The sequence below is a fragment of the Rhinolophus sinicus genome, linkage group LG07 (assembly GCF_036562045.2).
Source record: "Rhinolophus sinicus isolate RSC01 linkage group LG07, ASM3656204v1, whole genome shotgun sequence".
Lineage (NCBI taxonomy): Eukaryota > Metazoa > Chordata > Mammalia > Chiroptera > Rhinolophidae > Rhinolophus > Rhinolophus sinicus.
Genome location: NC_133757.1, coordinates 48,343,300 through 48,356,881, shown reverse-complemented (window position 1 = coordinate 48,356,881; position 13,582 = coordinate 48,343,300).

Below are 13,582 nucleotides of genomic sequence, written 5' to 3'. Positions count from 1 at the left end.
GTTGTAAAACAAGGGCTAAGAGCATCCACCCTAGGACTGTGCTGGCAATTACAGGTTCCAATGTACAGTAGGCACTCAAGAACCTCCTCCCATGTCCAAGGTGAGTTCAGATGAGATTCCAAGCTGGGTTCTGTGACCTGCTCACCCAAGCCTAGCCCTCTCACCTTGTTTCTGTAGGTCTGATTTCATTCCCCTGATTCTGGGACCTGATTCTGACAAGTTGGTTCATCCTTCCAATGCGTCCCTTGCCCCATCTAAGGCACCCTAGCCCTTTGCAAGACTTGTTTGAGAGCTACAGCTCTACCTACTGTGTTTCCTGCAGGGTTTGTTGTTTGCTAATCAGTAAGTCCCAAACCAACCAGACCCAACACCCACTGTTTATGGAATTGCAACATATATTTGTTATAAACAGGGAGTGCACCTACCTACACGTATAATTCTTTTACAATGCAATAGAATGTCCTAACTTTAAAAGTGAAAGTCATGAAAATAAAATCTTACATGAAGTTGACAGATGCATGAACTTACGATGGATTGAAGAGATGGCAATATTTGAAAATTGCTGTCACTTTTCCTTTATATTTGACATTTTCAAATAAGGGCTAAATTAGGATCTTTACATATAATCACTATGAATGGGAAAGCTACATACGCAGCCCAGGAGAGAGGTGTTGTCTTGGTGACACAATTACTTTGTGAGCAGTATTGCCATGGGTGACGTGATTTTCCAAAATGGTGGATTAAGAGTTGATAAAATTCCAAACAAAATGAAGGACAACTTTAGACATGCAACTTTCAACATGGTAGTGGCACTCCAGGAAGAGTATATAAATAAAACCATGTTTTTAAAGAAATCTACTTCTTGTATGTAAAGTGAAATGGAGTTTTTGACTTGTGTAACTATGAACTGACCTTTCACCTACATGAATGTTCTGGCAGGACATTCAAAGATGTGCAGGACTCAGGACAATTCTTCATTATGAGGGGCTGCCCTTTCAATGTCGGCATTACCAGACATCTAGCATCCATCACTGAATGCCAGAGGAACTACTCCCATCGTCATGACAACCAAAACTTCAACTATTTTCAGGATGCCTCCCAGGGAGTCTAACTGCCCCCCTGAGACCTGCTGTTGTGGACTAATACTAAGAACACACTCTAGCACACGCCTCATTTTACCGTCTGCAGCTGACTATCTGTCAAGCTAGAAGGGACTTCAGTGTCATCCAGACCTGTACGTCCCATCTAGCATTGAGCATCAGAATCTCCAAAGAGCTTTTCAAAATCCACACGTCAGTGCTCTCCTACAGACCTAGTAAATGAGAAATGTGGCCCAGACATCTGTATTTTGTACACCCCCCAGGTAAAAGTCCATCCATTCTCACCAATGTCAATGTTTGGTCCCACAGCCAGTGCAGACTAAACCCAGAATTCCTGACATTCCAGCCCCAAAAGCCCAGGCCCAGAAAATGTAGGAAAAGCTATGGGTTCTTGTGCTGGTTTTGGGACTCATGTACTATGTCGTTTTTTCTTGTACCCTTTACCCTCTCTGGGTCTCACTTTCTTCACCTCAAAACTGGGTATAGAGAGAAAGCTGCTCTCCAGCTTTCTCTATGCCCCACTTGGGTCATACTTCTCAGAAGCCTGTTTGGAAACTTTACCTCTCTGCCCCCAGGTTCCCAGGAAGGGCCTTCTATCACGAGATTATTTGGTTGGGGAAGGCGTCATCCTGGCTCTGCTTGGAAGATGAGTGGTGTTGCCAGAACCCTGTAGGAGGCCAGGCTTCCTCACTCCCTCCCCTAGAAGTGTTGACACAGATGGGATGCAATAAAAAGGCCCAGTGCAATGTAAGTCCTGGGTAAACAGAGGACCAAGGGCGTAATTACAAACTTTGGCCCATGGCAATCCCTTGCCTGGCTCTGCAGAACTGGTTTCTGGACTGACTCACTCAGAGAGGCTGGGCTCTAGATAGCTGGGCACACCTTTATCCTGAGCTTGGGGGTCAGGGTAGGAGGAGTGGGCATTCATGTCTACAAGGGGATGAATACCTTTTATGTCTCTAAAAATATAATTAGAGGAATTTTCTCTAGTAGGTTTTGAAAAGGCTAAGAGCAGTTGTTCTCCATGCTCAGGGGAGGTGACCTAGGCAGAGAGACCAAGGACAGTTTGAGCTGAGAGTGCAGGATGAGCAGGAGTCAACCAGGCAGAGAGAGGCAGGAAGAGTGTTCTGGCTGAGGGAACGGTATATGTCAAGGCCCAGTGGTCGGCACAGAAAGGCCAGTGTGGCTTGAGAGAGAAGAGTAAAGGGGAGGGGAGAGAGAAGCTGGAGTGCAGGTTAGTAGGGACAGATGCGTAGGGCAGGTGTGCAAATGCACGTCCTTCAGGGGCCCAGGCAGGTAATGTGACTGCTATCATTTGGGAATGCAAGCATCAGGCTCATTCATTCATTCATTCATTCATTCAACTCTTGAATGCTAGGTTGCAATATCCTGGGAGGGGGATGTATCACTGAGCAAACAGATCCCTGCCCTCATACAATTTATATTCGAGTAGAAGGAGATAGATAAATATATTAAGTAAACTATATGGTAAATTAGAAGGTGCCAAGGGTTATGGAAGAAGCAGAAGCAGAGCGGAGTGTAGGAAATAGAAAGTATAGGCCTGGGGCAGGATGTCACAGGTGCTTCAATTTTAAATAGAATTGAAATAAGAGGGGTAGGCCCCACATTTCAAATTTTCAAACCAAGTCAAGTCCAGACTTTTTGGTAAAATCTCTCAAATTGTATAAAATTGCGATGTCCTAGGAGCCTGCCAGAGTCAGGGATTATTTTCATTCTCTTTGCTAGGACTACTTTAGTTCTTTATGTTAAACAATGGGAAGAGTTTTAGCACCCCAAGAGGCAGAACCCAGTGAATGTCTTGTCACTGTCCCATAGAAGCAACCTTCAGATATTGCCAACCATGCTTTCGACCATCGGCAGAGAACTCTCCCTTTCTTTCACACACCCAAGCTTGTCAGAATTCCTGTTTTCTTGGGGCAGACACAGAGGGGTTGCCCACAACCTCCTGCTTGCCCAAGCTCTGTTGAGAAGACAGCTGTTGCTTCAGAAAGGAATGAAGTTCTCTCAAGAGCAGAAATGACGCAGAGTGCTGACACCAGTCACACCTATTGACCTGGGCACTGAGTGGCAGAGGCAACATGTGGATCCCTCTTTATTCTTAGTTAGCCACAGGAAACAGCAAGTCGGCATAATTTCTGGACAAAAAAAGAGCAAAAAAAAACCAACAACAAAAAACTGTAGAATCATGTGGTTTTTTCTGTTGCAATCCGCATAATTTATCTTGTGACTGTGACATAACTTGCTGAATCGCCCCAATTTGTTGAATGCCATCTTTTTTCCCCAAGATAGAGGGAAAAAATAACTCTACTTGTATGGTGATTGTCAAGAGATCTAAAAGGTCAGAAACGGAAATATGATTAAGGTACTCTGGGCAACTCATTCAATTGTTTTGAAGTTTTCTTTCATACTGAAATATACCATAGACAAGCTTGATGAATATTCACGGAGTGAACGTCAGTATTCAGCACCCGGATCAAGAAACAGAGCATTGCCAGTTCAATTGTTTTTTAAACAAATGCAACTAAGGACTGGATGCAGATGGTAAGCTTCCTGTGTGAGACCTCAGGGTCTTGCAGGATGTAGTACTTTGATCTGTATCCAAAGAGCAGAAGCAGCCATGGAGCTTGTTTTCATCAAGGAGCCAATTGTATCACATTAATAAAACAATCCCTCTGTGTAGTATGGAGAATGGCTGGGAAAAGATCCAAGTGGGCAGACTAGTTACAAGGCTTTTATATTCATCTAGGCAAAGAATGAAGATAGTTGGTGCAAAGGTAGAATAATGGCATATGTTTAGAAGATGGACTCTTGGAAAGTGAGATAATAGATTAAAACAAGATTCCCAGAAGCACAGGCTACCTTGTACCCTGGCTAGCAGGCTTTCGTGTGTGCCTTCAAGCTAGGAGCCTCAGGGGAGACGTCACGTTCATAGCTAACCCATCCTAGTGGGCTGTACCTTTAACTGGTTATAGCAGGATTCGGACACCTCTGCTTTAATCATGGGATTCTTTCTGGCGTGATCGTTTCCCAAAAAGTAGAGCTGGTTGCAATACTAACCAAAAGAGCAGTTGCATGCACGCTGATGCTATTTCTATCTACCCTCATGTTATGGGTTGAATTGTGTCCCCCAACAATTCTTATGTTGAAGTGCTAACCCCCCAGCATCTCAGAATGTGGCCTTATTTGGAAATGGGGTCACTAGAGATACAGTTAGTTAAGATGGGGCCATCCAGGAGTAGAGCAGGCTCCTAATCCGGTATACCTGCTGTCCTTGTAAAAAGGGGAAATTTGGACACAGCCAGAAACGCAGAGAGAAGTCCCTCCAATACATAAATCATTCCAGTCCTAGCAAGGAAGTTGTTTATTCTAGCTAGTAGCCCTCATTCTGACCCCAGCTACCCTCCTCCAGGGAAGCTTTACAAAGCCATGCGAAGATGAAGGCAGAGATGGGGGGTTGCTTTTACAAGTCAAAGAGCACCAAAGACTTCCAAGAAACCACCAGTCTAGGGAAGAGGCATGGAACAGCTTCTCCCTCTCAGCCCTCAGAAAGAACCAGTCCTGCCAACACCTTGACCTCTGACTCCTAGCCTCCAGAACCGAGAGGCTGTCCCTTGCTGTAGTTCAAGCTACCTACTTTATGGTACTTCATTACAACAGCCTTGGCAAACTAATACACTTAGAGCCCCAAATTAGCCCCAAACTGCAGTAGGCTGACAAAGGAGGAACAGGAAGGGCAGGGTGACGTGACTATTCCTCAGCAGCCTCATGTCTCCTCTGAGCAGTCAGAGCAGTGGTTGGGATGGGGGAGCCTCCAGAAGCCCTAGGGTCCATTGCCAAGTGGCTTCCCGGTGGGCAAAAGCAGTCTGAATCTAGTTCTTGTGGCTTTGTTTGAGGGGACTGCCACATTCAGTTTTGGGGTACAAGCCAACACCTACCACTTAGGGACAGAGGTTGTAGGGGGCCCTGGAGAGGAACTACTCACTCAGACATATTTTAAATGTAATTCAAGTATTTCAAATATTTAAACCATTTCCACTGGCTGTCCATTCAAACATCTAACTCGACATTCCCAGGTTATCGCATCATCATAGAGCTCGTTAAACTCACTTCATTTGAATATTCTCCCAAGTCCCTCCAACACACAAGTCATTCCAGTCCTATAAAGCAAGTTGTTTATAACTAGTAGGCCTACTCCTGACCCCAGCTGTCCTCCTCCACATGAAGCTTTACAAAGTGTCTAGTTGGGAACAGGAGGCCCCGAGGGGATTGCTCAAGGTTGTCTGAGGATACAACCTGACAACCGTAAAAACAAGTCAAATCCAAGGCCTGGTGGCAGATAGTACAGGACACGCGTGAATGAGGGTCTGCAGAGATTGTCTGGGCTGCTCCCCAGGCTATGTGGAAAGCACTTCCCTGGTAAGTCTTCTGTACATGATAAGCCATAGCACCAATCCTCTATCAATAGATGACTGACCTATGAATTAGATTGTATCTGAAGAAGATGACCTCAAAGGGAAGACACCATACAAAGCCTGGTTAACTGAATGCTCTTCTTGAACTTGGCCCACAAGGCTCCTCATGATCTGCCCCTGCCTCTCTCCACCTTCATCTCTCCCATTTCCACAGCACCCTAAGACTTTATGCCCCAGGCTTACTTAGAGTGACCGTATAATTTATCATCTAACCTGGGACACTTTTGAGGCTGAGGATGTAATACATTTTCTGGACACCAGACATAAACTGAAGTGTTCTGAGCCACCTGGGACTTCCTGTCTCCCCAGCCATTTGGAGTTACTTACGCTCCCATAACATGTATGGCCTCTTATATCCTCAGACCTTTGCATGTGCTCTCCCTTCTTCTTGGAACATACTCTCTTCCCTGGTCTGCTTAGAGCCCACTCCTTTGTGGATCCTTCCCCAAGACTCTCAGCTGTGCTAGGTCACTCCTTCCCCTGGGTCTCCACCGTCCCTGGCACTTACCACATTCTATCTTGATTTCTTTGGATCCCCACAAGACCAGTAACCTCTTGAAGACAGGTATTGTTTTTTCATCTCTGTGTTCTCTAGCCTACTTCATGTTGTAGGTACTCAACAAGTACGTGTCTAATCAATGATTTTGCGATTAGCTTGGAAAAGAGGTAGACATGAGAACTGATTTCAAATGTCTAAAGGGTTGTCATCACAAAGAGGGCATAGGCTTGATTTATTTGACCATAAGGATAGAACAAGAATGCTGACTGGAAGCCTCAAGGAGATTTATTTCGGCTCCATACCAAGAAAAACTTTCTAGCCAACAAGACTATACAGAAAACAAACAGGCAGCCTTAGGCAGTAGAGGGCGCTTTGCCACTAGAGCTATGTTGGTGACTGCCATACACTTGGTAGGAATTTTGAGGATTTAGGCATGTAGTGGGTGACTGGCCTGGATAACTACCTAAGACTCGTCATTCATTCATTCATTCATTCAATGGTTATTTACTGGACACCAGGCATTGCACCAGGACCTCAATGAATTAGCACAAAACAAACACACCCATGTAACCACCATGCAGAGCAAGGCCCTGTGCTTGGTAATGAACAAGTCTGTGTAGCTTTTGACCTCTTGGAGCTTACAGGCTTGCAGGAGAGATACATGTACTTGTAAGAATGATTGGGTGTTAAAAAAGAGTGTGAGGGGAGAAATTGGGGTGGGGGTCAGAGAAGAGATGCTTAAGCCAAAAAGTCATGAATGTAGGAAGCTTGTTTGGTTCTATACCGTAGACCTTCCTGGAGAACCCAGGGTTCTTTTCCCTTGTCTGATGCCTGCTCTTCCAGTTGGACAACCTTCTTGAGTGCTGGCTTAGTCGACCAGTCTATACCTGTCAGCTACAGAGCTATGATTCCTTCTCAGATGACATGTAACCAGGTAACTTTGATCATCCAAGGGGAGACAGGTGGGTGGGCCACATGGGGTCTTTAGTCACCCCCCTTTCTTTCTTCTTCTCTTCTCTGAAAGACCATCAGAAAACTGGTTACACAGACTATGGGACAATAGAGGCACAGGCAAAGCCATGGTAGGTGTACCCAGGAGCCTGGCAGAGACTCAAACTCTCAGAGCAGCTAACTTTCATCAAAGCACCCAATGGTACTGGCCTCAATCCAGAGCTCCATGCATGAAACACAAAAGACATCAGTGAGCCAAGGGGCATGTGATCATAGGATTTTCTCCTCTACACTGGTGAGGAGCAGCACCAGGATAATACAGCAGCCATTCAATAAATGTTTGCTTGATTTTGGTAAACAAATAAAAAATAATACCATGCATCAAAGCCTTCATTATGGGCCAGGCACTGTGCTGGATTAATATATATGTACGATCTTATTTAACCATCATAAGGTTGGCAGAATTATTATTCCTACTTTACAGATGAGGAAACTGAGGCTTAGAAGTTATCAAAAGTTATCCAAGGTCATATATCTAAAGAATGGCAGGCCTGAGTGTCTTCAGAGCCTATGTTTCTAGCCTCTGTTCTACAGAAATTTTCATGCCCCAATAAAGCAAAGTGGGTCAAAATGAGCTACCCTCTCTGAACTCCAAAAGTAGATGGGGAAGCCCTCAACAGAGCAGCATTTTAACAGGAAAGGAATCTAAAACCTGAGTTTACAGCATAGGCAAAGTAAAAAGAAAAACAATGATGTGGAAAAAAAATTATATTACTCACATTACAAAAGGATAATCTAACATATAATTCATATGCCCATATAAGGACTAACAAGCCAACAGAAAAATGGGCAAAAGATATGAACAGAGATCACAAGAAATATATACAAACAGCAATTCAACAAACGAAAAGATGTTCAACCTCGCTCATTTAAGAAACACAAATTAAAGGTAAACAAAGGTCGCATGTATCTCATGTAAATTTGAAAAACTTGTAGGATGCGGCTACTATGGCCTTAAATGTATACTATATTTGAAAAGAAGGAAACTGAAAGTCATGACTTAAGTACCCATTTCAAGAAATTATTAGAAAACAGCAACTTAAACCCAAAGAAAGTGGAAGAAAGGAAATAAGAGGACCAAAATACTAAAAATTGTTTCTTTGAAAAAAAATCTAATAAAAATAATAACCCTTGGTAAGATTAATCAAGGAGAGAGAAAGAATCAATGAACAAATTTAGTCCAATATCCCAATGAAAAGGAAGATATCACTATAGTCGCCAGAGATAATACAGACATATGGCCTATGGTATAAATTTGTAAATACAGATGACATGGAAAAATTCCCAGAAAATCACAATAGATGCCAACAGCAAAATGACAGAGATGTTATAATTATTTGACAAAGATGTTATAGCATTCATGATTAAAAAAAAATGTCTCAATGAGCAATTAGGAGCACATTTGAAATAAGTGGGAGAAAACTCTACACACATAAATTTAGAAGAAATGGACCGATTTCTTAAAAACACAAACCACTACAACTCACCCAATATGAAAAGGATCACTTGAATAATCCTATAAGTATTAAGGAAATTGTCTTCATAATTTAGAAACTCCCCAAAACCAAATCTCCAGGTCCAGATGGTTTCACTGGAAAAGTCTAGCAAACATTTAAAGAAAAATCACATAAATTTCATACAGTCTTTTCCAAAAAATAGAAGAGAACACTTTCCAATTCATTTTATGAAGCTGGTATTAACCTGATACCAAAAGCAAACAATGACAGTACAAAAACAGAAACTACAGACTAAAATAGGGATATAATAATTCTTAACAAAACATTATAATTCAGCAATACATAAAAAGAATTATACACTATTACCAAGTGAGGTTTATTCCAGAAATGTAAGGTTGTTTCAAGATTCGAAATTAATCAATGTAATCCACCATGTTAGCAAGCTAAAGAAGAAAAAATTATATCAATTGATGCAAAAAAAAGTACTTGACAAAATTCAACACACATTTATGATAAAAACTCTCAGAAAAGTAACAATAAAGGGGAAGTTCCTCAACTTGATAAAGGACATCTGCAAAAACCCTACAACTAACATTATATTTAATGGTTAAAGACTGTATGCTTGTCCCCTAAGGTCAGAAACAAAGCAAGGATGTCCTCTCTCACCACTCTTTATTCAACATAGCATTAGAAGTTCTAGCCAGTGCAACAAGACAAGAAAAGGAAATAAAAGAGAGAAAGACTGGAAAGAGAGAAAGGAAGGGAGGGGGGGAGGGAGGGAGGGAGGGAGGAAGGAAGCTGTCCCTATTTATAGATGATATTATTTTCTACATAGAAAATTCAAAGAAATCTACAACATATCTCCTAGAAGTGAGTTCAGCAAGGTAGAAGGATGCAAAACTAACATACAAAAACCAATATACCAGTAATGCACATATCAACACTGAAATTAAAAATACAAAACCATTCACAATTGCTCAAAAAAAACCTTAAATACTTAGGTTTAAATCTAACAAAACATGTACAGGGTTCGTATGCTAAAAATTGCATAATGCTGATAAAAGAAGTCAAAGAAAATCTAAATATATGGAGAGACATACCATATTCATGGACTAGAAGACTCAACATAGCAAAAATATCAATTCTCCTTAAATAGATACCCAGGTTTTACTTGATTCCTATTAAAATCTCAGCAAAAAATTCTGTAGATACAGATGTTTTTCTAAAATGTATATGGAAAGACAAAGCAACTAGAATAACAAAGACAATCTTTAAAAACAAAGCTGGAAGTCTGTGCTTTACAATAACAAATATATAGCTGGCCTTCATTCCTATTCCTAGCATAGAGTTCCTAAAACCCTTGGAATTTCCTAAGTGATTAGAGAGATAAATGTCTCTTTTGTTATTCATAATAAGCCCCTTTCAACTATATCTGGATTTACATTAATGAGGTGGCTTTTAGTTAGTTGGCAGGGGAACCTTTCAACCCCCTCCCACACACACATCCAGGGAGGGGAGAGGGGCTGGAGGTTGAATCAATAACCAATGATTAATGATTTAATCCATCATCTACATAATGAAGCCTACATAAAAACCCAGAAGGATGGGGCTTGGAGAGCTTTCAGACTGGTGAATGCAGCCATGTGCTAGAAGAGTGCACCCAGTTCCACAGGGACAGAGAAGCTCTTGCACTTGCAACCTTTCTGGACCTTGCCCTATGTACCTCTTCATCTGTATCCTTTATTATAGCCTTTGTAACAAACTGAGCTTTGTGAGCCATTTTAGCAAATTATTGAACCCGAGGAGGGGGTCATGGGAACCTGATTTATAACTGGTCAGTCAGAAGTACAGGTGCCAACCTGAACTTAGAGCTGGTGTTTGAAGTAGGGGCCGTCTTGTGGGACTGGGCCCTTAACCTCTGAGATGTGATGCCATCTCCAGGTAGATAGAGTTAGAATTGAGTTAAATTTATAGGACACCCAGTTGGTGAAATGGAGAATTGCTGGGTATGGAAAAATCTCCCATGTATCTGGTGTCAGAAATATTGATAGTGGAGGAGAAAATGAGTTTTTCTGGACAAAGTCTTACACCGCTTGATGTCAAAACGTTTTTAAAATGAAGGTTATTAAGATGGTGTGTTACTGGTGGAACGGTAAACAAAAGAGCACTGGAAAAGCACAGAGAGTCCAGAGACAGGCCCACACATATATGGACTCCTGAATTTTGATTAAGATAACCCTTCAGAGAAGCAGCATGCAGATAGAGTTTTAAATAATGGTAGTGGGTCAAATGGATATTTGTATGAGAAAAAACTATGGCTCTTGACCCCCGTTTTACACCACACACAAAAATCAATTCCAGATTGATCCTTTCTACATATGACAAGTAAAACAGTAAATCTTCTACAAAATAATATAAGCGATAACCTCGGGTAAGCAAAGATCTCTTAAATAAGACACAAACACCACTAATCTTTAAGGGCAAGATTAATAAATGGGGCTGTGTTAAAAGCAGGGATTTCTCTCCAGCAAAAGACTGCATTTGGATGCAGAAGAGCAAGCCACAAAGATGAGAACATATTTGCAACACACATAACTGAGGACTTCTCTGATCATCAGTTCCCTCGTCTGTAGGGTTAAATGAGATAACATAGCACAGAGCCTGGCACGCAGGAAGTGCTCCATAACTTTTTATATAGCTTCTCTTATAACTGAGGGACCCAGGCAGCAGGACTGTACTTCAAATCATTTCCAGGCAAACAGAATCTCTCTGCTCTTTTTGACGCTCCACCAAAAAAGATTTCAAAAGGGTATCCTCAGCAATTCTTTGACAAACCTTACAAACCACTGTCGAGGGCATTCCCTAAGGTATCCCCCACACGTAGACCTGGTGTCCCGTCTAAGTAATATAGTGGAAGGGTTAAGAGGTGCAATGGGGAAAGTGAAAGTGGCTTTTGCTCTCAGCTGTGTCAGCTGGAACAGTGGGAGCTCCCCAAGTGAGCTCAAAGCAGCAGGAGGGGCTGGTCAGGAGGGAAGAAAGCCCTCTCTTCTTTCAAACATAGTGTTATTTATCATAATAGTCACCAGGATTCCCAGAAGCATGGAAAAAGGGGTTTTCAGAATGGCTTCAAAGGGGTCACCTCCTTCCTGCTGAGAAGCCCAGGAGAAGCCAGAGCTTAAATGGGGAACATTCTGACATGTATGGATGGAGAAGCATTTAGGGCAAGGCCAAGATCACAGACCACTCCCCAGTGAGTCGCCACCGTGGTTTGACTCCTCACCCCTCAGTGAAGGACTGGGTTTGCCTCTAGCTGCCCTCCTTTTCCTTTCTCCCCAGAGGGAGGACACAGTGTCAAGAAGCATCATACCACTAATATGAAGCCGGGGGTTCTGAGGACAAAGACCTTTGAATAGGCCCACCCCCATCAGTCTTGAGACCAGAGGACTCATTCCATGACAGCATCAAGCACCAGGTTATGTGCAAACCTTTCCGTAGCTTACAGAACCTGGTAGCTCCCTCGCAGCCCTGATCTCACTGCAGCTGTGTGTACAGAGCATCATCCTTAGCCCCATTTTACAGGTGTCCATGTTGAGTCTCAGACAAATAAAGTTAACTACCCAAAGCAGTTCTCAGGCTATGGACCTATCCCTCTTGATAATCCTACCTCCATCAAGATACCAGTAATAATTATTAGTATTATCATTTTGGAGCATCTTTCGTGTGCCAGGCATATGACTAGGTGCTTCACTTCCATTAGCTCATTTGTCCTTCAGAAGGACCCCAGTAGTAAGTGAGGGCACCTCATTTTACAGGCTCAGGGAAGGTAATAACAATAAGAGATCGTACTCGATGCCACGCACTGTTCTAAACAGTTTCATCCAAATCAAGCCACTCAATCTTCCCAGCAATCCTGTGAGACTAAATGGCAAGTATCATCTCCATTTCGGAGATACAGGAACTGGGGCTCAGAGGCATCAGGTGCATGATTGAAGCTAGGAATTAGCAGATCTGGGATTTGAATGAAGCATTCTTACCACTGTTACACACCTCTGGCGGTACAGGCCACTTACCCAAGGGGACACATCTAGAGAATGTCAGCATTCATTTGAATCCCCTGCCCCAGTGAAAACCCAGGATCTTCCCATCCAGCCATCACCTAGAGTAGGGCTGGAGGCAGGCTGTGGGTCATGTTGGCGGCCCCTTCCCCTCCTTCTAAGAGACAGCGCTCGGTGAATCAATCCCCAGAAACAGGCTGCCCAGAGGCAGAGCCCTCCACGATGCTCCATGGTGGCTTCCTGCCCGCGGGGGCTGACAAAGATGGGACCCAGCCCGACCAACCTTCTTTGCCAGTTTTTCCCTCACTGCCTGCTGCTCGCTGCCTGTCTGAAACTGGCCCCTGACTCTCATACTCTCCTTTGCTCCCCATTGAAAGCCCTGAATGGGAGGCAGGGAGGGAGCTTGGAGGGAGAGCCTGTCTCCAGGGAGCCCTGCCTGCCCCTCCAGGAGGGGTAAGAGGAGCTGGGTGGGGGTAAGGAGAGGGGTTTTGGGGAGTGGTTCTGGAATTGTGGGGAAGGGGTAACCTAGCAACCACTGGCTCGTGCAGTCACAAAGCAGACAGGCTTGCCCACAGAAGTGACAAGACTTCTCTTTGACTGTCCTCGTCCTCCTTCCTGCTCGGGCAGCAGCGGCTTCTCAGCCACATGCTATAGTGGGCACTTGCCTCGGTGAGTACAGGGATCTTTCCAGGGGAGGAAATGGACACTAGAGCCAGTCCCGGGCCAGGGGAGAGCCCAGAGGGGCTGAGATGGAGAAAAGAAAGTTCTGTCCCAGGACTGGTGTGTGTTCAGACCCCTTGTGCCTGGCTGGCTGAGGAGATGGAAGTGGGGCTAAAGGCAGGCCGGGGCCACTAGAGTCGCTGCTGACATCTCTACAGCAGCTGTGGGGTGTGACCCATTAGTGGCTTATAAAATCAATTTAATGGTTACGTCTAACATTTACAAAAAGAAAACAAGTGGAATGAAA